The sequence below is a fragment of the Lissotriton helveticus genome, chromosome 2_1, assembly GCF_964261635.1.
Source record: "Lissotriton helveticus chromosome 2_1, aLisHel1.1, whole genome shotgun sequence".
Taxonomy (NCBI): domain Eukaryota; kingdom Metazoa; phylum Chordata; class Amphibia; order Caudata; family Salamandridae; genus Lissotriton; species Lissotriton helveticus.
Genome location: NC_136059.1, coordinates 1,199,127,740 through 1,199,155,328, shown reverse-complemented (window position 1 = coordinate 1,199,155,328; position 27,589 = coordinate 1,199,127,740).

The following is a 27,589-nucleotide window of genomic DNA, read 5'->3' as shown; positions in this document are numbered from 1 at the left end:
TCACAGCTTCTAATATGTACTTGAAAAGACATACGGGTTAGCAATTCACAACCTTCACCTGTTTAAAACCTCTGTAGTCAATACAGTGTCTCAGTTCTTTAGATTTTTTTGGGCACAAAGAATAGAGATGCTCCAACCGGGGTTGGTGGCATGATTGTTTAATCCATTCTGTTATTTCTCCTGTAAATACTCCTTTCAGAATTTCTTTTCAAATTCAGATGAGGTGGATGGCACAATTGAAATTCTGATGCATCGGCAAGGACAACTCTTTGAGTTTGGAAAAGATGCCAGAATATCTGTCATATTTCTCAGGTATGGATAACAGATTACAGATAATCCTATCAGTGGCAATATCTTTTAACTTAACTTCCTTTGCAGACCAAGAATCATTAGAGGAATAGCAATTATTGTTTGATTTTTTATCTGTTTTTGAGAGTACAAGCAGTAGAAAAATTACAAAGTGCCAAATATTGATCGTATAAATATTATAGATTAAAGAAACTGAGTATTTAACATTAAATAGGCTAGGACAACATACATTTATGAAATGCATCACAGACAATTAACAATATTCAAGCAAATCATTACACCACAAATCATCCGCAAGAGCAGAGTGGACAGCAATCTGTGGTCTAACGCTAAAAATCTTGCAAATTCTCCCAAATACAACAGTATTTCACCATAGATCCTCTACACTTTGCTATCTGGCATTCTAATTCATACGCTTCCATTGCCTCTTTCCACAACTCACATTATGGTAGAAAAGCAGATTTCCTATTTCTCACAATGTTTAAACTAGCAAGAGAAAGGTTATAAAAGAAGACCCAGCCCGTGGTTCCTATGCTTAATAACATCATTTTTGGAATATTTATCACTCAAGACATTTTTACGAGGAGTATTTGCCACTTGACAGTGGACCAGGATTGAAAAGGTTGCCCACTCTCCCCTGCACTCTATATATGGAGCCATATATTAGGCTTTTACCCAAAAGCATTTCCAGCAACCTGCACCTGCTGCTTGACTCCCAAGTGGCAGTCTATGCAGATGACACAATATTATCACCTTGTTCGGAGCCAGCGAAACAAGATGTTTCACACTTAGCATCAGATTTTGGCCACATTTCAGGGTTCAGATTGAATGCCAATAAAACACAATTTATTTTTGTAGGTGGAGCAAATTGCTGTGATCAGCAGACACCATTTCGAGCCAGGTATCTAGGCATTATTTTGGCAACCACCATCAAGCAAGGTTATGAATACAATTATACTGCACAGCTACAGCAGATTAGGCTGCTACTGGACGAATGGGTGCATTTACCTAGCTCTTCAATTGGATGAATTAACCTAATTAAAATGAAAATCCTTCCCAAAATCCTATATCTTTATCATTCACTACCTCTTTGCATTTCCCATAGGTACTTCAAAATGCTAGTTTCCATAGTTAGAAGATTTGACAATCGCACCTTGAGAAGGGAGCCTACATTTTAATAGTACACCAATAATAAAAATCTGAGAAATGTCCAATACACCGCTCAAAGCACGTCAGGTGTGTTTGAAATTATTCTATCGAATGATGAGAGAAAAACTTGAAACCATGGTCACTGGCCAACCATATCGAATGAAACCAATGCACAACTTGTTAACACAATTTGCACTAAATTTAAAAAGCCCACCAAACTCTGAACATGCGGTCTAACTTACAATAAAGCTCTCTAAATCACTTCTGGGTGACACTGACCCACTTAAACCTAAAAACAACTAAAAATATGACAGAAAACTGTTTGTTATCCTTTTTAAGGAATATAAGACAAACAATTTTTATTGTAATATATTGAAACCCAGGACAGCAACCCAGACGTAACAACCACCCTCCCTCAGGGATACCTCATTGCCAGAGAAGACAGACCCCTCCAGAGAGGTGGAGGTATAGCAATTGTTTACAGAGACTCACTAAAATGCCTAACTTTCCCAATTCCAGGTATTAAAGGTGCCAAAAGTATTGGTTTTGCTCTAAAGGTGCATGACTCCGTCACCTACTCGGGTGCATTAATATACCGACCACCGGGAACACCCACTGATTTAACAAATGGTATCGGAGAGGCAGTAGGGGATCTAGCCCTGAAATCTGCCAATTGCACGATCTTAGGAGATACTAACATACACCTAGATTCCCCTTCTGACCACGTCACCTTAGGCTTCACTGATACAATGAAGGTTCTCTGCCTCAAAGTACTTACCACCATGCCCACTCACAAAGGAGGACATATCCTTGACTGTATTTGTTCAAAGCTAGACGCACTCTGTGTAAAAGTACCTCAAGAATTAACCTGGTCCGATCATAGTTACATCCCCTTTGAACTTCAAGGGGTACTGACACATTCACCTGGGAACAAACCATGCGCCCCCCAGGGAGGGCCCCGCTGGAAGGACCTAATAGGACAACCGGGTTTCATAATCAAGGCATTAGAAACTAAACCGTTATCAGAAGGGGACCCTGGGAAGGATAGTCAGTCCTTTAGGGAATGGATGTATGCCCTATCTATAGAAAATGGCAAACCCACACCCAGACCAAGACAAAACAAGAAACATAGAACCTCTGCCCCCTGGTTTTCCCAAACCCTAAAGGAAGAACAAAGGAAGGAGAGGACATGGCGAAGAAACTATAATACAACCGACCAGAACAGGTATAAAGTGGCTCGCCGCAACTACCACAGGATGATAAAAACTGCCAAAAAAGACTTCTATACTGATGCCATTACAAACAGCAATAATAAACAAAAAGAAATCTTTAACATTGTTAATTCTTATATCAACCCCAAAACCATGCAGAGAGACATCCCTCCCTCCCAAACCCTATGCAACAAGATTGCTGACTATTTCCATAACAAAATACAGATGCTTACCAAAGATTTCTCTCATTCCCCTCCTCATGAGGAGCCACGAATAAACAATACTAGCATGACCAACCAGCTATCTTCCTTCCAGCATGTCAGCCGGGAAGAATCCCAGGCACAAATTCTAAAAATCAATTCGGGCTCCCCTTTCGACCCCTGCCCCCCCCTACGTTCTTCACAGTCTGGTGGAGATTGTGAATCCCTTTATTAACAACATAATAAACTCCTCACTTACATTAGGAGTGGTCCCCGAGGAATGGAAATTGGCAGCAGTGAGACCTCTACAAAAAAAATCCTTACCAGATCCCACCGTCTTAACCAATTTGCGACCAATCTCCCTGCTCCCTAGTTTCTGTAAACTTATAGAAAAGGTAGTAAATCAACAGCTAACTGCCTTCTTAGAAGCAAATAACATCTGGCACCCCAACCAAGCTGGCTTTAGAGCACAGCATTCAACTGAATCAGCTCTAATTTTTTCCGTGGAAAATCTCAGAACAGCGTTAGACCAGGGAAAAAAAGCAGTCCTTATACTCCTAGACCTGTCCGCGGCTTTCGACACGGTGTCCCATACCATCTTGATAGACCGACTAGCCGCGGCAGGGATAACCGGAAAGGTACTGAGCTGGCTGAAAAGTTTCCTTAAAAACAGAGGACAAGTGGTTACCCTGGGCCAGTTCAGATCAGAGGAAGTACCACTAAATTCAGGTGTACCCCAGGGCTCATGTCTGAGCCCGACACTTTTTAATGTTTATATAGCTCCTCTGATTTCCCTTATATCATCCTTTGGCATAGCCACCATCTCATACGCGGATGATACACAACTCATCCTAGTGATGGAGGATGACACCAGTGAAGCAGAGATTAGGCTGAAAAACTGTTTAAAATCTACTTTCCACTGGATGAGCACGAATCACCTTAAATGCAATTCGGGAAAGACCGAGATTCTACCTTTCGGAAAGGGAAACTCATTTAATCCAACACTGTGGTGGCCAGAAGATGCTATTGTCCCCCCTAACACAGCCGACACAGTACGAAACCTAGGAATAAAATTTGATCCTTCCCTGAGTTTCCAACAACAAGCTGTAGCCGTAGCTGGGACCTGCTTTGGCATAATAAAAGGGCTCAGGAAGTTTTTTGACCTGATCCCTTTTTCAGCAAGGAAGATGGTGGCAGTAGCCCTCATTACCTCTCGCATCGACTACTGCAACAGCGTATATGCAGGAACAAATAGGACAGTGTGCCACAAATTACTAATGGTACAGCATGCAGCGGCCAGACTAGTGCTAGTATGGAAAAGAAGGACTTCAGCCACGATAGCGATGAACATCCTACACTGGCTGCCAATACACAAAAGGGTGCTGTTCAAAATTCTGTTGATCACCTTTAGGGCTTTCAACAGAACAGGACCCAAATACATCAAAAATATGTTCCAACGGTATGTCCCCTCCCGATGTCTGAGGTCCCAAGGTGATAACCTCCTTACTATTCCTAAATTCAGACTGAAAACCAAGGGAGGCAAAGCCCTGGCAGTTTTAGGGTCCAAAGCCTGGAATATACTACCATCCTCTTTCCGGCAAATCTCCACAGAAATCGTCATTAGAAAGACCCTTAAAACTTGGATCTACACCCTATCAGACTCACAATGTAAAAACATGATTTAACACCCCTGTTTTCACGACCTGCCACACGAATATAGCCACCTGTCTCACTCTGAAGCGCTAAGATGCTCACTGGAGTGCAACCAGCGCTATATAAAAAACAGTTACATTACATTACATTACAAATGTCTTTTGTTTTACAAGATACACCCCTTAAAGGTGCATCTATCCGCAATCAATGAAGCTATTTTAGGGTGCCTGATGCAGAATCAAATCTTGTTTTATTCAGTGCTAGTTTAGCAGCCAGCACTTGAGTCCCATAGTATTTTTAAAAGGATAGTCTAGGGCCCCCAGCAGAAGAGAATTACTATAGTCTAATCTGCTTAACACTGAAGACTGCACTACCAGTTTCCTAGCTGGTTGAGGTAATAGTGGGATGATTTTCTTAAGATTCCTCACCAGTCCATGGCAAGTAGCTGCCATTGTGTTGACATGAGCTTCTATGGAGAGCTTCTCGTCAAACTGGACTTCTAGATTATAAACTAATTGAGCCGTTAATAGGTCTGGTTCATTTGTCCAAGGCCAAAAGTTACTTGAGAGTTGGTATGGGATTTTACAGAGGGAGCATCATAGAAATTCCTCTTGCTTCTATTGCATTTGAGTGTGTCTTGGCTGAGCCAATATGCCCTCTCAGGGCGGCAAGCATGGAGCTTTTCTAGTTGTCTGGTATCATTTTTGTTTAGAGAAGGTATTAGTTGGGTGACAGATGTGTGATTTATATAAGACAACTAAAAAGATTTAATCAAGGACAGCAGTGGCTGAAGGTAGATATTAAACAAAATGGGGCTTAGGTCTTAACCTTGTGGAACCCCATGTACAATATCTTTGAATTCTGAATTAAATCGGTGAGCGATATTGTTTTGCTTCTCCCAGATAGATACAAGACAATCCAGTTTAGGAGCATGCCTCCTACCTCTATTTCCTTTAATCTATGAAGACGGATTTTATGATTGACAGTGTCAAAAGCAGCCGATTGGTCTAACAGTATCAAATTTGCTGCCTGACCACCATCAACCCTCATCCTTAAGTCATCCATTGCCATGACCAATGCTGCTTCTGTACCATGCGATGTTCCAAAGGCCATTTGTTCTGGCTCATGCAGATCATTAAGCTCCAGAAATCCCACCAGCATTTTACTAATGTGCTTTTCAAAAATCTTGACTGGGTATGGGAGCAGAGAAATTAGGTGGTAATTGCTGAGGCCTTTGGCATTAGCTTGAGATTTTTTAAACAAAGGTGTGACCAGCACCTTCTTCCAAACTGCTAGTACGACTCCCATGACTAAAGATTGATTGCAGATTTGATGTAAAATTGGATAGAGCTCACCTGCTCTCTCTTTCCAAATTTTGGTAGGGATTGGATCCAGAGGAGATTGAAGAGGCAAGGAGTTTAAACTCTTCATCTGTTATTAGACCAAGCCTGTCCAGAGTACCCAGAGTGTTCGCCTGATAAATGTTATCAATTAATATTAGAGTACAGGTCATTGATAGATCTATATTTACAGAGTAATTCCACTGCTCCAGATAACTATCCTTTTTTATCTCATTTATAATCCCATCAATCTTATTCTGAAAGAAGTGAAATAGATTGTCACAAGGATCAACTGTTTGTTTTAGGCAGTCTGGAGATTCCAACTTTTTTACTGTGTTGAATACCTTCTCATGTGTATTAGCTGCCTCTGTAATAGTTGTTGTGAAGTAGCTCTCTTTAGATCTTCTGATTTCCCTTTTGTATTCAGTAAGAGCTATCTTCAAATGGAGCTTGTCTTTAGCTAAGCATAGTTTACGCCACTGCCTTTCAATCTTCCTACATTGCAATTTCTTCCCCTTCAAAGCTTCTGTGAACTATGGAGCCTGCCCTTTAGATTCCGGCAACCTTAGTTTCAGGGGAATTAGTTTGTCAAGCGTATCAATTATTGAGCTAGATAGGCATGTGTAGTTTGCATCCACTGCTTCATCTTCATGAAAGCAGTGGGTGGTGTTAAATATCTTTTTTCCATCCTGCTGTTTTAGTTTAGCCCAAGCTCTTCCATATAGCTTAGCCTTTGAAGTAGTTATCCTTGATGTCACAATAGGCCTAGTCAGTTGGAAGTTTACCCGAAGATGATCATACTAGATCATGGCGATCAGCTCTCCCACCACCTCCATGCCCGGCAGTGCTAGTATTAAGTTGATCATATGCCTTCCTTGGTGTGTGGCACCCTTAAACTATTGTTGCAGTCCAATAGATTCACATGAGCATAAAATTAATTACTCTGAGTCTGTAGGCTATCCCCCACCCAGATATTGAAATCCCCCAATGTCAGAAAGTTTTAGTAGGTCATCGTATGATTTGAGATCAATTCCAGTAATGGTAGGGTAAGATTTTTAGGGTTCCTGGGGGCCTATAGCAAATAATTCCTGACAGGGCTGTCCCATTCCTTTCTTTAGGAGAGATGCCCAGTACCTCCACTCACTGGAGTTCCTCCACTCGAAGTATCTCTATAACCCATCTGCCCTTAAAAAATGATTGCCACTCCTGCCCCTCTTTTATCAGTTCTGAATTGAGGTTTAGCTTTGTAACCTAATGGGTAGGCGAACCCAAGATCCACCTCGAACCCTAGGGAATCCAGGTCTCTGTTATAAATAATCTATCCCTGTCTTTGGTTTCAAGTATTAGGCTCAGTTCCGGTGCATGCTTCACCAGCGTGTGTGCATTGATTAGTCCACATTTGAGGGTATTAGTAGCTGTCCAACCCTCCCAGTCTTCCTCGCTAGAAAAGGTCTGCACTCCCTTTCTGTTTGTATCCAAATCTAGCATCCTTACCCTGTCACTGATAGCATTAGCTTTAGACCCCTAAGTTCCTTAGCAAAGTAATTTATTCTTAACCTTTTTTGCTGCTTTTTTTTTCAGCAGCATAGCTGGCTGCTCCCTGGACGCTGACGAGGGCAGACAGTCTTGCCTTTGGCCTTCCATCGGTGTCCTATTGGCGAGACCGTGCAGCCCTCCCTGCTTCGAACTCAAAACGACTAAACCGCTGACTTTGCAGCCAAAATGGCGGCCATCAAGGGGTTTTGCTGAAGAACAAGTGGCAATAAAGTTAAAAGTACAATCTCCTCCGAGTAGCAGCAGGGCTCTACTAGGGTTATAAAAACAATTTCTGGCAGTTAAACATTGTCAATTCCCCTTAAGTCTTAAAAACAATCACCCCAGCTTGTGGCAAGTCACCTCACAAAGCCTGACGTTACACTGCCAGCGTTACTAATGAAACATGCTTTAACTCCTCAGGAGGGGTAGTAAGCGCTATATAAATATAATTACAGTTACAATTACAATGCCCCAACCATAAAGTTCCTCAGAAGTCTCCTTCACACTAGGCCCTGCCTTTAGACAATGCTGATGCCAAGCAGAGGGCCTTATCCTGTCCGCAGCTCATCTCTACTCTTGCGGGGAGGGGGCAGCTTCCCATTAGGTGTAGTTGTCTAACCAGCAGAGGCAGAAGTGCTCGCTCTCATCTGATGGAGGTTCCTCTCAGAGACTCAGCTTGCGGCTACCTTCAATATCAGGTTACAGTGCATTTCTTTTCCATCAGAAGAGGGGGTGATCTATAGTCCTACAGGAGGGTGTACCACAGCCCATTTAGAGAAACAAATAAAGTTCCATCCATCCAACTAAATGCTATGAGGTCAAGATTTGCAATTTCCAGTCAGAGATCTGTCAGGGCATGTCTATTGTATAAGTATTTTTGGGGAAATTGATATGATCTGGGTTGCATCCAATGGAGCTCTCTTGATGCATGTCCACTCAAGCTTCAATCATGCCATGCCAACTGACATCATTCTTGATAAGAAAATATTCATATTCAGTTTAAGTTGCATTTTTCCTTCGAAGAAATGATAACTACCATGACAAAACACAAATATAATCAGACTTGTTGGTTCATTAGATGATCCAAAATTACTATAATTGTAATTTAAACACCCAGGCAAACAAGATACGTGAAATAAGAGAAGGTGAATTAAGCATTAGTGAGGACTAACTATGGTGCCATATATGGTACATTTAGGTAGTTGATTCATTATTCACACTGCATCCTCAGGGTGACAAACTAAGGTCAGGGAGATCAACATGCAAGAGTATCAGGGAGACTATCAAAGGATCCACATATAAGAAGAGGCAAGGGATGAGGAGCAGATGTCGTAGAGGTGAACAACTGGAGGTGACAGCATGTGAAAGCTGATGTAGAATATGCAAAGACTGAAGATGTGGGTAATCCCAGAGTTGTTTTCTGAAAAATAAAGTCTGTAGGTTTTTGTGAAAGATCACTACTGACGGTAGTTAAATTGGTTGATTCAGAATGGAAAAATTAAGGCCATAGGGAGTTGTGGCTTCTGAAGCTATAGGTCTCAGTCGGATGAATTAAAGTGGGATATTTACCACACAGTGTGAATACTGATACCCTAGGTTGAAATATTTGATGAGTGTGATAAAAAATCTCCTATTCTGAGTTCCCGCGCTTGGACACCTCCCCCCAGACCCACAGCTTACCCCCCACCGCCCCTTTTCCTTCCTCCCATATTCTCCTTTCATTTCCTTTAATTTTTTTGCTAACATGAGACACCCCTTGTCTTCTAATTATTTTCCCCTTTCTCCCTACCTTACTTTCCGCCTCCTTCCCATATCCATTTTTTGGGCACCTGATATAATTGTGTAGTGTGTTTACTCCCTCTTCTGTTCGACCCCTAACCTAGTACTTCTACTTCACTTCTGCCCACCCTACCCAGTTATATTTCTTTGCTTTCTCCTGTTTCTTCTTCTAGCTTCACCTTTTTCCCCCGTTCATCCTTTGTACTGGGTAACAGTTGAAATGGTAAAAAAACTAACAAAACCCGTTCCTCTTGCTTGCCATCGACTTAACCACTTTCTATTTTTTTCTGCACACATTTCTAATTCCTCACTTTTCTTTAGGAATTGCTAGAAGATTCCAATACCATGTCCATTATTATTTTTGACCGTTTTCGTCAAAACCAGTTGTTATTTGACTTGGCCAGATCTGAATTCGTCTGCTGCTATTCACTAGTCTGAATTTCACCAAGTACGTTTTCATAACGTTACTAGAGGTTTGTCGTAATTGGCCGTGCATATTATTTTTTTTCATTTTGCATCAACAAAATGAACATATTGTGTGTCACCTTTTTATGTGTGACTAGTCCTCCCCTTCACCAACAGCATCACATTGCATGGAGATGGCTAGTTTTATTTTACCAGGCTCTGCACAACAATATCGCCTGCGGTTGACGAGCATGGCTGTCGTGGATAGATAAAAGAATTTTAGTGGCGGGACAGTGCCAAAGACTGAGTCATGCCATGTTGAGCACAACGCCTCTTGCCACTATGCATAAAACATAACTGTTCCTGTCAAAACAAACTGCCTGGTATGGGGGAAGAGTGGGCGGGAAGGAAACCTCGTCTACGTGTCCTACACTCGCTGCAGCAAACATACAGATTATGGCAATCTGGGTTAAAATGTCTGGAGTGAGTATATATATTCATTCATATATATATATATATATATATATATATATATATATATATATATATATATATATATATATATATATATATATATATATATATATATATATATATATATATATAGATAGATATAGATATATATACAGATAGATATAGATATATATATATAAAATGTGATCTTGAGAGCTATATCTGTTTAGACCATTCTGTAGACTAGACTGTAAAATTTTCCTAGAGACATGGAAAAACCTGTATAATGTAAAATACCTGTTTTGCCATAACTAATGCACCTTTCTTGCAGCAGCCTGGAGAAATAGTGTTCTGCAGTTTCTCACTTCCTGCTGGTAAATGAGAAGGCAGCTAAATGGGCTTGCTGGCTACATCACTAGGTTGGTAATTACAAGAGGCAGGCATGCATAATTCATTCTAGAAACAAAAAGCTTTAAGTCTGTGCAAGGGCCGAGCTGGAAACCTTCCATTTTCATTATACGAAGAACTTGCTCGAACATTCACAAAGATCTTCTTTTCTGTTCAAATTCATTATGAATTGGACTAGTTCCACTCACTGCGACTCCTGGGTGACCTCTACTTCCCTTTCCATTCATCAAACAGGGCATTCATCCGACCATCCAAAGGCGAGGCCCAGAAAGAAAAACAGGAACATGGCAGAATGTATGATTTTGTTCAGGTGCGGCTGTTGGCACATAGTGCACAGAGGTCTTTTTACGGAGCTTTCTACAGCTAACACTGATGCTTCTACTCAATTTCAATTTTATTTTATTATGTTTTTGGCTCTCCGAGGAGGGCCACATAAAGTGTACAGAATTAAACACACAACAATTACATTACACAAAAGAACAAAGAGAGTTAAATCCTTTAAACATCCTCAAGTAGATACGAAGCTGACATAGAGAACAAAATTACAAAAGTCGGATAGTCAAGACACATCTCCAGAGACATATTAATAAATAGCTAAGAACCCTTTAAAAAAATTCAAAATGTGAAAGCAGAACATTTCATTAGGAGGGCAATAGAGTGCAGACAAAAAGTCATTCAAAGTAACAATGCCAAGATACAGGCAGATAACTTTTAACCATCTGCAGCGTAATTTACGAAGCGCAGGGCAAATCAGCAACACATGCATATAGTCCTGGATGTTTACTTTACAAAAATTACATAAAGGAGAGGAGCCATACCATTTAGATAACAGTCGGTTCAGGGGTAATAAATCATAGCGTAATAGAAACCAAAATCTACGAATACCATGCGGTAGGTTCCATATTACATAGGGTTGTGGGAGTTTCCACAGGTAGGAATCAAGGAGAGGATCAGGAAAAGGATCAACCTTCCTTTTTTCACAAATTACTTTTTTATCCATCTGGAAACATAAGTCCCATGAAGCTGCTTTTAAGACAGGTTTCAACTGTAAAGGAGAATACAAAAACAAAGCAGTTTCATCTAGTTTTAGAAGGGTTACAGCTTTTCTAAAATTACGGACAAGTTGAGAAAACTCATTGAAATTACCCAATAATTCACTTTTGAGGAGTGCTCTCATTGTCCCTACCTCTGCTCTTGCAAGACAGGCCACCCATCTAACAAGGGCCGATAGTCCCTGTACCCAGCTACTCCTGAGACCAAATTCAAGCCTACAGGCGGCCAAAGAGCACGCAGTGTTTAGGGAGGAGAGAGATCTTAAAAGTTTCCCCTCAATCTTATGGCAAAAGTCCCACTTTTTCACATCTATAAGTTCAATACCATACAGGATTGTAGCGGGGATTTTAGATCTATACACTTCCAGTAAAATCGGAAAGTGCCGTTTCCCCGTTGCATGGTATAGGGATTTTAAACCTTTGCCATGGGCAATAGCTTTGCGTGTACAATGCTCTATATGGAGTTTCTCACTCAAGTTAGCCGTAATGATTTTCCCCCAAAAAATATAGGACTTTACAACCTCAAGTTTCTGGCCCCCAATAAACCAACCAAAATCAACAGACCGGCACCTCTTCATACCAGCTATACACATGACTTTACTTTTGGTAATATTAATCTTCATATGATTAGCCACAGCAAAAGTATGAAGAGCATTGAGCCGATTTGCGAGACCTTTTGGGGTTAGGTCTAAAATAAGGACATCATCGGCATACATCAGGCAAGATATAAGGGTGCCCCCAACCACCGGGGCGATGCCCTCTCTAGAGGACAAGGTAGCGGGTAAGTCCGCCGTATACAGAGAGAACAAGAGGGGGGCCAGCAGACAGCCTTGTTTAAGGCCATTCAAAGATGGAATTAAATCCGATAACCCCCTTTCGCCCCCCATCAGGACCCTGCACCAGGTCTCAGTATGTAGAGCCTGCACCAGCTCCAACAGATGGGATGGAAGACCAAGCGCTGCCAATTTTCTCCACAGCGTACCACGGTCCACTTTGTCGAACGCTGTGGAGAAATCGATAAAGGCAGCATATACCACCCCACCTCTCACCTGAACATACTTATCTGTGACCACATGAAGAACAGTAAGGTTGTCTAACGTACCATGGTTCCTACGGAAACCCGTCTGTTCTAACGGCAAAATATTATTCTCCTCCACCCAACCGGAGAGGGATTCTAGAAGACATTTCGCAAACACCTTACCGATTGAGTCGAGGAGAGCAATCAAACGATAATTGCTGGGGTTATCCCTAACTCCCTTCTTAAAGATAGGGACCAAAATACTTCCCCTCCAAGAGGCAGGTACCTTTTTTGTCATAAAACATACTTTAAACAGAGGGAACAAGATTTTACTCCACCTTACGGGATCCGATTTCAGGACCGTCATGGGGAGTTCATCGGGTCCCATTGCCCCGGAAACCCGCATACTTTTTATAGCTAACTCAATTTCTTTCTCCGCCGGGTAGATAGTAGAGCCCACGTGAGTAACATTAATGCCGGTATTATTGCCTGAGTTAACACCGGTGGCAAAATCGTCACTTAAAATCCCATTCCCTGCATAAAGATCCCGAATATAGGCAATCCATACCTCTTCCGCTATGGGGATAGGGGAGGGACCCAGTCTTGTGCCACACCCCTTACCGATTATCGACCAAAAGTCTCTAATCCTGCCATGGACGACGGATTCCCTCAAGTTAATCCATACATTGTCCTCCCTTACTTTTTTTAATTTTGACTGAAATCTACTTTTCTTTCTTTTTAGCCTAGATATTTCTTTCCCACGTTCCGTAACTCTATCAAGATATTGTTCGCGGACCAGTTTGTTTATTTCCCTATTTAGACTACGCAGTGCGCTTGGGACCGCAACTCTATTTCTAGGTCGGAGAGTATTTTTTGCATGTAAAATAATATTACGCACAAATTCTTCAAAATATGCTATTTCATTCCCATGCCACTCATTTAAGACTAGTAGGGTATCGGCAAGAAACTCCTGTACCCCATTAATGGCTATGGGATTCCAGTAGCATCTTCCCGAAGAGGCTTGGAAAGCAACATCACTGCCCGTAAAAGACCAAGGCACACTAGTCTGAGGCTTTAAGGAAATAGTAACAAACAATATACTATGATCGCTCAGAGGAGTACATATTATTTTAAGATCCTGAATAAAAGGATACAAACCATAGTCTGCGATAGCATAGTCTAAGATAGAGCACCCAAACGGAGACTTGTGAGTAAATTTTGCAGGCACGTCGGACGGGAATCTCCCATTTAATATAAGTCCATCGACGGCCGCTAATTCACTTAACAAGATCTTCCCTCTTTTATTTGTCACTAATTTATCAGGGAAGAGGGCTTGCGGAACAAAGTACGCCTCTTCTTTAAGTTTGTTCCTAAAAAGATCCAGGCTAACATTGGAAATTTTACAATTCAAGTCTCCGACCAACAGAATATCCGGCGGGGACGGAACATTTTTGATTGAATCAATATATTGAAATACCTGCTTTAAAATCACATTAAAACGCTCTTCCGGGGGGATATAGACGTTCACAATTACGATAGGGGACTTTATCCCGTTATTAAACAAATTGTCGATGGTGATAGCGTGGAAAAGTTTACTTACATCCATGTAATGGGTAAATTTCCAGTGCAATTTATTAGATAGTAAGCAAGCGATTCCTCCCCTAGCATGACCTTTCTTAGAGGGGACGGCAGGAACTTCCAGAACATAATAATCTTTCGAGACCTTCAGCGTATCAATACACCACGTTTCCTGTAGACAGATCACATTCGCTCCCAGAGAAGATAGAAACTCAAACTTCTCTGGGCTACTATGGATCCCTGCGGCATTCCAGGAAACAATATTTAGTGGGGTGTTAAAGATGCTGAAACAATCTTGGATCATCTTTTGATTTACTTGATAAGGCACTGTGCAGCCAGTTCCACCGATTATTGTCCTCTACCAGAGAGGAGTTCAAAGTCAGCGGGAGTGGCTTTACTTGAGAAACCGAGCGTTTTCCCTTGGACACCCAAATCTTCAGGTCTCTAAGAGGAGCGGCTACCCCGTTTTGATCCTCCCTTCTAGACACCTCCATAAAAGACGGGTTTGTATTACCATGGTTAAAGATCGGAAGAACATCAATGCCTATACGCTGGAAGTTCTCCGCTTGCTGTAATATCAAATTCACAATAATAGGGGAATAAAATGTCACCCTTATACTCGTTACCTTGACTTCACCAAACAGGGAGACTAACTCAATATCCCTAGTTTGGATGTGATGAAGACTATCAATCTCACTAAAGCGCTTAAGAAGCCAAGTTCTATTTAAGGGCAAGTCAGCGTCAAATAAAGGTAAAAAATCCAACACTAATGTTTCTACTGGGGCGTTTAAAGTTGTCAAAGGACAGTCTGGAAAATAGCGATCTCCATTCTCTGGTACTAAACGGAAGGGAGAAGCCAAGGGGTTAAGGGACCCAGATGGATTTTGTCTTAAAGGTCTAATCGCTGATGGAAAGAGGAGACCGGTAGGAGAGCCCACCCTTGGTGGAATAAATTCCAAAATCTTTGGAGGACAAGGTTCACTTTCTACCTTAAAAAAGGTACTAATGGGTAGGTTCCGTTCAATATCCATAACTTCCTTTCCAGATTTAGAAGATGGCTCCGGATTAATCACTTCATTCTCCAGTACAGACACAGAATTTTGGAAAATTATCCGACGCTGCCTTTTCTTCCTATATTTACGAGTTGGTTTCCTTCCATTCCCCTTATTGCTTCTAGATTTCCCATTTTTCCTAGATTTCCCATTATTTACCTTTACCTCATCTTTATCATCGATGAATTCTTTTTTATTTTCAGACACGAAGATGGGAAAAAGGTCCTGGACCACTTTAGGGTCAGATATGGATTTATCTTCCTCCATTATCTCAAGAACTGAATTATTTATACAGTTCGGCACTGCAGTTAAAAGAATAGCTGCAGCATGTGGAATCGAAGCCGATGTCCCAGCTTTCGTGTCAGAATCCACTGAAGCCACGTTAGTTCCCCCCCTCGGCCGACTATGTTCGGACATGGGGGGTACATCCCTCAAATCTGATGGCTTTTGTAACAATGACTTCAGTATTTGGGTAACGGATTCCAAAATGCAATCCGAATTGCCAACAAATTTCCCCAAAAGAGATAAAATAGAGGCTAATAATTGTTCCAAGGCAATCATGGATTCAGAAATTGGTTTTTCACATGCCTCCGATGGACGACAAATACCAGATAGATTAAGGCCCGGGGTCCCTGAAGCAACTAACAAGTCTGACATATCCTGATCATTCAGAGAGGGGGTACTACTATACAACATTAACCCAGATGGGGTAGCTCCCCCTGGGGATTTAATAGGGGCCGATGGCTGCAGTTTTACTAAATCTACATACCGGCCACAGAGTTCCTGATCAATACATAATGCAGACAAATCCCCATCCAACCTATCCTTCAGCGGCGTTCGAGGTATAGATGGGTGATTTGTAGATTCGCTCTCATGCACTAAGGAAAAAATTTTGTTTTCCCCATTCCCTTCAAAAAGAGCAGGGGACGAAGCCACCACTGACATCAGTTGTTGTGGTGTGGACTGAGAACAAGAGAGCGATAGATGTATAATAGGTTGCATATGGACCTCCTGGGCCAGGGCACAAGGGGTTTTTTTAGATGATAAGTTAGCGTTCTTCGGGGAGGGCAAATCCCACATTTCGTACAGTTGGCATTGACCCTTAAGGGGGGGATTGTTTACCGATTTATTTCTTATACGCTTAATTTCGTTATTTGCACTAGGCAGACCACCCACTTCCCTTCCAGAACGCAATTTCTTATACATCTTTTACAGGAATAGGTCCACAAGTTGATATTATAACGATTATTCACCTCCGGGTGAGTGAGCACAAGAATAATACAATAAAACACAATAATAAAAACCAATCATAAAACCAGTCCTGGAGATGCAACAAAGGCTGCCCGAAAATAAAGTCCGAGGAAGCTGCCAGTCAATTTAGATGAGTGATTTCTTCCAAGAACAGTCATACGAAAATTCCAATAGAGGATGTGAAGTAATACTTAAGTGAAATACCAAAAATCGCTCAATGAAAATAACCGGGCCCAGCCCAGCCTACCTCGGCCACTGAGGGCCTCAGAGGGCCCGCCCTTCACCCGGGCGCTCCCCGCGCGCTCCCGCGCAGCGGTATACTAACACGCTATTAGTAGGTTGAAAGTAAAGGGGGGTGTGGCCTACAGGGAGAGCGTCACCAGGTGGGATCGGTGATGGAAACTGCTGGGACTCTTGGGAGTTGGAGTCCAGCAGTATGCTCGCTCGCAGCCCTGTCAGCCAGAAACCCTTGATGCAGTGAGGTCAAATGTCAGCAAGATTCAGCTCCGTGAAGCGGGACCCGCGGTAGCGGGTCCGGCGAAAGGTAGCGCCTTACAAAGCGCTTCTGATGAGCCTCGGCGCACTTCCGCTGACCTCCAGCGCCTGACACAGTCTCCAAAACGGCAAGTAGCAAAGGAATGATATCCGCAGCTGTTTCTAATCCGGAGCCTTTTCACAGAGGAGCGGGGGGCGTGGCCTACAGGGAGAGCGTCACCAGGTGGGATCGGTGATGGAAACTGCTGGGACTCTTGGGAGTTGGAGTCCAGCAGTATGCTCGCTCGCAGCCCTGTCAGCCAGAAACCCTTGATGCAGTGAGGTCAAATGTCAGCAAGATTCAGCTCCGTGAAGCGGGACCCGCGGAGCGGGTCCGGCGAAAGGTAGCGCCTTACAAAGCGCTTCTGATGAGCCTCGGCGCACTTCCGCTGACCTCCAGCGCCTGACACAGTCTCCAAAACGGCAAGTAGCAAAGGAATGATATCCGCAGCTGTTTCTAATCCGGAGCCTTTTCACAGAGGAGCGGGGGGCGTGGCCTACAGGGAGAGCGTCACCAGGTGGGATCGGTGATGGAAACTGCTGGGACTCTTGGGAGTTGGAGTCCAGCAGTATGCTCGCTCGCAGCCCTGTCAGCCAGAAACCCTTGATGCAGTGAGGTCAAATGTCAGCAAGATTCAGCTCCGTGAAGCGGGACCCGCGGAGCGGGTCCGGCGAAAGGTAGCGCCTTACAAAGCGCTTCTGATGAGCCTCGGCGCACTTCCGCTGACCTCCAGCGCCTGACACAGTCTCCAAAACGGCAAGTAGCAAAGGAATGATGCTTCTATCTTTTGATGTAGCATTGCTTGCTTTTTGTGTGAACTGACCTTTCGTTTCTTTCAGTTCTGCTATTGTGATTGGGCGCAGAGCCCTAGTTTGCGAAGTTTTGCGCCTTTTATGCTCTAAATCTGTAATGAGGGCCTGTTCACCAGGGGGCAGATTTACAAGCCCCTTCCGCCACTTTTGCGTCATTGTTAACATGGGGAAAGTGACGCAAAAGTGGTGCAAGGGGCTTGTAAATAAGCCCTCGGATGTCCAAAAGCAGTGGAGTTTGCAGAGCATATACTGAGGCAGTGCTTAATTTGCAAAAAAAAACATAAGTGCCAAGCTCTGTCAGGATACCACTACAGCTTGCACCACGCATTGCCCCTTACTATTCTGCCAATGAGAGTACAAACACAACTAATAACCATCACACTCACTACAAGTGTGACACTTCAGACTATTCCAGGTCACCAAATCTTTATGAAGGGCTCTGGTGGCAGGTAGTAGGGCCGGACTGGCTACCGGGCAGTTGTGTGTGCTGCCGAGCTGGGGGCTAATTTCTCTGTGGTGGGGGCTTATTTCGTTGATGAGGACCTGCGTGCGCATTGAAATAAAAAAAGCAAAACGAATTTCGTTTTTCTCACGCAGGTCCCTATCAACGAAATCAGCCCACAGTTCAGCAGCACACACAACTGCCCGGTAGCCACACCAGCCCTGGCAGGTAGTAGGTATTTTTAATGTATATTGAATTAATAATTGACTGCGTGTGGTCATCTCAGACAGCGCCACCTTGTGGCAGACTGTCAAGCACAGATGTTGGCAATTAAGTGTTGGTGCTGAGAACCGGGAACCACCGGCACAAATTAAGCACTGTTGACTGAGAGGCATATTTTGTTATTTAATTTTTTTGTAGATTTATATAGCGTGAACTCGACCCGAAGGTATTGGAGCGCTTTACATGAGCACCAGTTAGGTTACACAAGGACACATTCATGTTTTTGGTCGGCACAGGGAGATTAAGTGATTTGCCCAGAATCACAGGATGTAGAGTCGACACCGAAGCTCGAACCTTGGTTTCTCATCTTCAAAGTCGGCAGATCTAGCCGTAGGGCACTACGGAACATGGAGATGCCTCTACTACAGTGGAGGTTTCCTTGCTTGGACACCCTAGTAATGTTACCTAGGGGGTACCTGTCGCTCTCCATGCCATTTCTTAAGTAACATACTGTGGGAGTTGCACAATTAGTGCAATACCTCTGAGTAGTTGCTTAGTTACAGTGTCCTTAAGTGGCTATTTGCCTCTGTACCTGGATTTGTGATATGGCACAGGTTCATCACCAGATGGGATCCTGCATTTACAAGAAGCCGCACCTTCTTTCAAACGGAGAAATACCCACTTTACATTGTGCACATGACAACTTTGTGCCCATGTAGTGAGTGTCACTCAAGTAGCGACACAATATGTCCTTCTGTAACACCAGGTGCAAATGCCTTTTATGCTCCCAGATCACTTCACTAAAATTGGCTCAACTATTGTCCAAGCTTTCTTTCTGCACCTATTGTTGCTTCTACATGGCCCTGTTGTGCCTTGGCACAAGCGGAAGTATTGTCGATGTACCACAATGGCTTGGTTCTCTACGATGGGAACTACAAAGCCTTACTATGTGGTAAATGTTCTTTTAATTTGGACTATCTTTACAATTAGGAATCCTACACAAAATTCCTGTTATTAACAACAGTTTTGCTGTACATACATTTGTGATACTGTGCACATAATTTTTCTACAGATTACATTGGCTCTATTGTACTGATCATTTGTGCTACTTCACGAACAACTGTTTCAATATATATGGTTTCAGGCCTTGCATTCAGAAAACTGTCTGCTGAGGAAGGACCCATTTTTCACAAAACCAATACTTACCAATACCAATACTTTCAGCAGGAACCAGCAAGTGATGAGAACTGGTGAACAAGTCCACTGTGTCTTTGGCATAGATCTGTTGGTTCGAAGATGTAGGGGCATATTATCAAGGGATTTATCTCCGCATTTTTGGCTTTAAAAGCCAAGAAAGCGGAGATAAAATTATCTCCCTATTACCTAGCTGTCGCTAACACCAGTTAGCGACAGCTAGTAGGAGATAGCGACCATTTTGGGCCCCACTTTGCATGTCAGAGAAATGTATCACTAATGACATGCAAAGTGGGCGTGCCAAGATGTTAGCGACTGGAAACAGTCGCTAACATCGCTATCTCCTATTACCAACTTTTGGAGATATTCGCGCTAAGCGCGAATATCTCCAAAAGCTAACACCTGCCCTGAGCAGTTCTTTGCCATGTTATCCAATGGGAGGTGGATAACATGGCTAAGAGCATTTGCTCTGTAATGCATGAATATCGCTGACTTTTCAGCGATATTCATGCATTTCGGCCGATTTTTATCGCTTAGGAGATAAACCTTGATAATATCAAAGCTCCTAAGCGATAAAAATCGTCGCTACACGGCGATAAAATTATAGCCGCTAAGCCAACATAGTGATAATTATCGCTAGTTGTTGGTAATATGCCCCGTAGTTCTAAGCATCAGATCGGGCCGTTATCTAGCTCCCCCTCTAGAGAGACAGAATGTCTTGCCACCTTAAACACCCACTGAATTCCTCATAGTATGCCGTAATATGATGCTTATAATGGTGATCATGATCATAAGGATAAAGAGTATGGGGGCATATCATCCAAGAACAGCATTAAATATCGCTGAGCGGGCTTAGTGCGGAATTGCTTAATGCCGCTATCGCCGGATTTGATCGGCGAAATATTGCGTTATTTACCACGCATATCTCCAGAGCAATATTAAATCCGGCGATAGTGGAGAAATCCTCAAACATTGCTTGAAAGCACAACAACGGAAGCGATAAGGTATTTCTTGCAAATAGGGAGATGTGGATTCGGCCATAGAATCCCCCTCCCATCATTTATATAGCTAAGTCTGCTTTTTTGCAGACATTCGCTTTCGGTGATATTCGCGGTTAGCGTGGATTTTAATGTCGGTATTGGTGTCCTGGGCCAGCTGTTTGATAGGGCGAAGAACTGTTAGCCATGATTCCCGTGTTGTGTTTTAAGGAAATGCCCACATTTCATCTCATTAGAGATACAAAGCGAGGCGGCTGTAAAAAGGCTGCTCTCATGCACTGCCTTGTAAATAGGTCGAAAACATTATCTCCGCTTTTTTGCTTTTAAAGCCAAAAAGCGGAGATAAGGCGCTTGATAATATGGCCCATGGTTCTTCTACTCCAGGAAAGAAAATACCAGGTGAGGTGCGCAATAATACTGCTGATACAGGCCACAAACCTAGTGATACAAAGCAGGGAGGGATGAAGTATAAAGTACAATTTGAAATGGATCAAGCCAAACAAGCTGTTTAAGTTTAGGTGTCAGATCTACAGTAATGCACTTGCCATGGGTACACTTAATTTGCAACATTCCTTTGATCTCAAAGTTTCAATGCAACACCGTAACCTATGGTTGTACTTCTAACAACATTACTGAATCTGTGCAATTTATGATTTCGTGTAAATCTGTTTAGTAGTTTTTGAGATATGCAGGAAGTAAAATACTTGATTATCTAGACAGTTAGGTCTAAGGAACTCTCGCGAGAGTCCCTCAAACCCAATTTTAAAACATAGAGGATTTTGATTGTCCCGGGTTTTTTTTTCCCTTGGGTCTATCCATACCATGGGAGCCATTCTCCTGCGGGACTGAGCGCTGTGATTGGCTGCCTGCAACATGATGAAAAATGTTGAAGGCAGCCATTACAGAACTCGGGGACTTCGTCCCATGTCCTACAATTTAAACAAAAACAAAATAAGGGGGCAACGTATGATTCCCTGCCTCCCTAGCCCATGTGGGTCAGTCCCTGAGGGATACTCCCTTGACCCAAATAGTTTTTTTGAAATGGGAGCTTTTGCCACGATCTAGCAGGACTCCTGCAGGATCACGAGGATAAAAAAATGGTCTCCCTATTATTTTTTTATCGCTTAGGAGCTTTGATATTATCAAGGTTTATCTCCTAAGCGATAAAAATCGGCCGAAATGCATGAATATCGCTGAAAAGTCAGCGATATTCATGCATTACCGAGCAAATGCTCTTAGCCATGTTATCCACCTCCCATTGGATAACATGGCTAAGAACTGCTCAGGGCAGGTGTTAGCTTTTGGAGACTGGTGTTGGAATAGTAAATCTTACTATTCCTGAGTCCAGCGCCCTCCAACGCAAGTCATTGTAATTACTTGCTTTGTAAAAACTGCGATATAACGTTCCGCAATCACTTTGATCGGGTTGTAATGTCACATATTCCACTTGACCGAGTGCTTGCTAAGCTCCAGCAACGGTAGTTCAGTCGCTCCATAACATTCCATATACCAAGAGCCCCCAAGCAAGACTCCTCCTGGGGCTTTTCTGCTGCTGTGACTGCCCTGCCCAGCAATTCACCATGGATGCCAATATTACAGGCCAACTGGTCTAATTATGCAGGCAATGTGCTGCTGCAGTCCAGGCCCCCTGGCACCGGGGCACCCACCTAAAAGAAAGCTAGGACCTGGGGGATGTGGTTTCCAGGGCCACAAAAGACTGGGTCCTCCACTTTTGAAAGAAATTCAGCCTGTGGGATGGGGTACCCATGACCTATAAAAGTTCGAGGATGGGGCCGCATGCCGCCCTCCCCTTTAATTTAACAGCAGGCCCAAGGAATTGGGTCCTTGGGCCTATTAAGGCTCGGGCAGGGGGGCTGTATGACTCCCCTCTCCTTTTCAAAGAAATTCCGACTCGAGGGACCACTACATTTTAAGTTAACTGCACGCCTGGGGGACGGGGTCACTATGGCCTATTAAAGCTTGGGTAGGCCCCCTCCCTTTTTCAAAGGAATTCGGCCCTGAAGGATATGGTCCTGAGGGCCTATTATGGCTTGGGGAGGATGATGCAAGCCCCCCATCCCTTTAAGTTGATTGCAGCATGGCTAATGGTGTCTCCAGGACCTATTAAGGTACGATGGTGGGGTTGACTGACCGTATTGGGGGGGGGGGGGCGGTTGGCTGCAAACCTATAAAGAAAAAATCTACAACCAAAATGAAGTGATGAGAACGTCCAGTATGGATTTTAAAATTTGAACGTACAATGTAAAAAATCTTATTTTAATAGAATGTTGCATATTGGTTTTTTAAAAATGATCAATATTTTCTGTGCTCAATCAAAAACCCCACAGATAAAATGCTGGAAATGGCAAAATACATCAAATCCTAAATACATTAAATTATAGAGGATATATTCACTGGAAATGCACCAAATAGTATTCAAATGCATGCTATTGCAAGGATTACACTAAAAATATTACTGAAATAGAAATCAGAAATATTTTACAGAACAAGAGCCAACAGGAACAATACTTAAAAATATGATATCAAACATTGCTGTACAAGCAACATGTCACCTCCCAGGCATGCAAATCCTAAAAAGGAATAATTCGCAAGAAAGTCATGACTGCCAGGGAATTAGCAGTTTCACATAAAAAAATGTGAAGACATGGGCATATTCCTACACTTACTAATCACACATAGAAAACATATATGATAACCTCAATAATGATTAAAAAGTCTCATTATGCTACCAATAATAATTTATTAACCTTAATGCAATGCAACCCTGTGTGTGCCTCCACCATTCAGTCAAATGTACACACAAGATCAGCATCAAAATACAAATATCCCATTAATGCATGCACTGTTACCTAACAAACCACATGGAAAACAACTAATCAACAAGTATGCCCCCAAACAATCATCATAGATTTTGAATAGGCAAAGATTTCAACCATATCTAAAATCTACCCACATACTGCAATTCAGGGCTACTGCTTTCACTTTAACCAAAGCAAATGGAAGTACATATGAAATCCACCCTGAAAATTGAATATGGAATGACATAGAATTTCCACACAATATAAAAAGCAACTATTATCTTTAGCATATGTCCATGTAGCAGAAGCCATCATACATTATGATCCTCTAATTGAATTCACCCTTACCAACAGCATGACACCAAACTAGCTTCACAAATGGATTCTTTTGAGGATACTTACATTGGTTGCCTGCGCCGATCAGGCTCTGATGCCATCCTAAGTATCACATTTTCATTGTGGAATGTCCATGAGAGCACCATGCCCCAAGGAGCAAAAACAAATCTCAGGGGAAGAGTGCCACAAACAATCTTCAACAAAACAAACCCATGAACTTGTGCCATTCGGAGTAAGAATTTTTACTATCAACCCAGGACTACCATATCTAAATGGAATAGCAAGAACCCTACTTTAAACAAGTATTGACAAAGCTAATAGGTCCCACCTATGTGAGCTATTGTCTTTAGCAAAGGGTTATAACCATGTTGAACACCATTGTGGTGGCTGTTCAGCATGGCTAAATGTTAGTGATGTGGCGTGGCGTGGTGTGGACTGGGGTAGTTTGGGGTGGAGTGAAGTGGGGTACATTGGAGTGGGGGATTTGGCTAGAGTGTGTTAGACTGGACTAGAGTGGGGTAGATTTGAGTGGCATGTGGTAGATTAGAGTGAAGTGGAGTGGGATAGATTAGGTGGCGCGAAATGGAGTGTGTACTCGCCCCACTCCTGTTCAACCTCTTTATTTCTGACCCAAGCAAAATGTTGGACGAAGCACCGAAAGACCCCTCCAAAGCTGAGGCAACAATTGCTGATGTCACTACAATGTGCTGACGACATAGTTCTTCTGAACTTAATCTCAGTTGGCTTACAAATTTTCTGAACACACTGGCCCTATACTGTACAAACAACCGGATGATAATAATGAACCTTGAAAAAAAAAAAAAATAGTAATTTTTGGAGGCAGTCGTCGGAAGAAGGGGAAATGGCAATTGGGAGGCAATTTGGTGGGAAAAACTCCAGCTACAAATACTTAGGGCTCCGGCTCCAAGATCGCCATTCCCCCAGAATACACCTTAACACGCCAAAACCGGCGTCTGGCTTCACTCATCACCTCTTAAAATACATAAAAAAATACCCATGCCAACATAGAAAGCAATTTTGACTGTAATCATGGCAAAACTTGTCCCAATGTTAGCTTATGTTAGCTTATGGGTCGTAGACTTGCTGGAGAAGCTAAACTTATTTTTGAACAATTCCTAATGCAAGGTTTTACGCCTCATATTCCACCTTCTGCAACATACTTCACCAGCAGAGATTTGCATAGAGTTCAGACTACAACAACAAGGGCTAGTACAGCAAGGCATCCTTCTTAAGTACATGCCATCACTAATAGACGGTGAGCCAGACACTCTAATTTTTCTGGAAATAGAGTCAAGATGGTAGCAAAGCGAATCCCTGGGCCAAGGTAAAAAATGAGCCTCTCCAGCTGCTAGACGAATATATCTCTGGGAAGCAAACATGCCCCACAATGCTTTTAAACTTGCAATGAATAAACAAATTAAATTACTGTCATGGGCGAAAGACATGGAATGCTTCAAAAAAGTGTAGCACTGGTGGTCATGTATAAACTAATACAATTTGTCAACTCCACAGAGCTACCTGTCTGAAACAATTAAAGGCTTCCTTAAATCCAGGTCTTAGCACTTCCAGTGTGGGCCCCAAAACCTCGCTGTGTGCTATGCGGTCTATGCCTGGGGCCAGAAGAAACTGTCCTGCACATATTGTGCTTATGCCCTGCCTTGCAATCTGAACGCAGAATGTTTATATGTAACATCTTTAACACCTATGGAATAAGGACATGTTGTTACACCCTTCTTTTTTGTCTGCAAGGGTTGAGTTCCCAGGTAATAGTTTGCCTGGAAAAGTTTATCACTACTGCTGAGAAACTGCTTCAAGCAGGGTGCATAATGACTGAATGGAGGGCTCTGGAGCATAGCCACCTCGGGCAAAAATTAAGATAAGCCCCAAAAGCTCTAGGGAACATTACAGTTGACTGAAAATTGAGAAAGTTGGACTAAAATAGAATTATTACTGTGCAGCATGTTTTCCCCACAGTCTGGGCTTGACAAAGTGTTGCAAAGGGCTGACGCTGCGGGCAAACAGAAAAACAGTGATGTCACTTGATCACACTCACTTTGGTCTAAGAGTTTTAGCAGTGTTAATTATGGACGCTTTGCTGCCCACTTTGAGCACTGCCACTTTAACCGTGAGTGTCATTTTAAGGTCTCGCAGTGGGTAAATGATTAACGCCCGCATGTAATCTGAGTGCACTTATGACTCTAGCAGTGGCCATTTGTCATGGATTTTGTCAAGGCTCATGCATTAATTTATAATCTGCTGACTGAGGGCTAAATCCTTATCCAGCCAACACTTGAGCCAGAACACTAGGGGGCGCAAAGCCAGGGTATCACATAGATAAGGCACCCCCAATTCCTCTTGAGCCACCAAATTCGACAAACCACTTGCCACGTCCAACGAGCCCTTCAAAAAAGTGTTCTCAACCACCTGCAAGGCATCTGTGGCAATATGCCCTCAGAGTTTACTACCATTACAAGCTGTAGCTATGCTTTTAGCCTGATAGACTTTCAGCATGGCTGCAATTAGGCGCTTGCCTATCTTTGCAGCAAAGTTGAAAATAACAGCAATTACCCTTGCCAGCTCCCTCTTGTTCTTCTGAATAGGAGGCCCCTAGTTCAAACGGTCGTCCAATAAAACCCCCAAGTATGAAAAGACAGTCGTCAGACGAACCTTCTCAGGACCTACTGTAAAGAGAAACTTTTTCTTGGGCCGCATCCCTTCCTGCAATATATAGGATTTAGCATAATTAATTGCTAAATCTCGGGCCCCCATGAATTTTAAGAAGGTGTCAAGCAGGGATTGAACTCCCTTATCAGTTCTGCCTATAAGGACAGCATTGTCCTCACATAGTAGGACGACAAGCCTCGTCCCCCTACATGCGGAAAATCTGCCCCTCTATTCAGATCGTTTATACAGAGGTTGAACAAAAATGGGGCCAAAATACAGCCTTGCCATACCCCCCTTCCAATGTCAAAATCCCTAGAGACACAAAGATCCTGTGAAAATCTAACGTTGGCCTTAGTGGCCCTGTGCTGATCATCTAGGAAATTAACGATATTGCTCTCCACCCCCATGGCCCTCATGGACTGTCACAGTTTGACCCGGTTGACACAATCAAATGTGCACGAAAGGTCCATGAAGGCCAAATAGATCGTACCTGGGCAAGCAATCATGTACTTACCTAGGATCATGTCAAGATTTAGGCATTGGGCCACAGTTGACCACCCTGGCCGAAATCCATATTGAATATCAGAAATGATCTTGTGCTCCTCTGTCCAAGAAGATAACATTTCTAATACCACCCCACCCACAACCTTTACCACTGAGTCAAGAAGGAGGAATAGCAAAAGGTGCAATTACGGTCCCCCTTTTTAAACACTGGCACGATAGTTGAAGGGGCCCAGGACTCAGGACAACCATCCCTGGCTGCTGCATTAAGCACAGCCACAAGAACCGTTGACCAATCAAGTGGGTCTGATTTAAAAAGGTCCGGTCGGATGCCGTCCGGGCCTGGTGCTTTATTACATGTCAACCCGGCAATCCCTGCCTCAACCTCTTACTGCTCAAAAACCACGGCGGGGGTATTGATTACCCTGTCTATCTGATGAGATTGCTCCATATGGCCTTTAGACATAAATTTAAAATGGGACACCCAATCTTCCTCAGTAATATGGGAACCCAAATCATCCCCTGCATCATGCTCAAAAAGCAGTCTATTGACGATACTCCAGAACCTTGAACTGTTCCCAAGGGTGCTCGTCTCTAACAACTCCCACCATACCTCCTCCTTCAAGGCACCCTTGCGTGTGGCCAGTGACT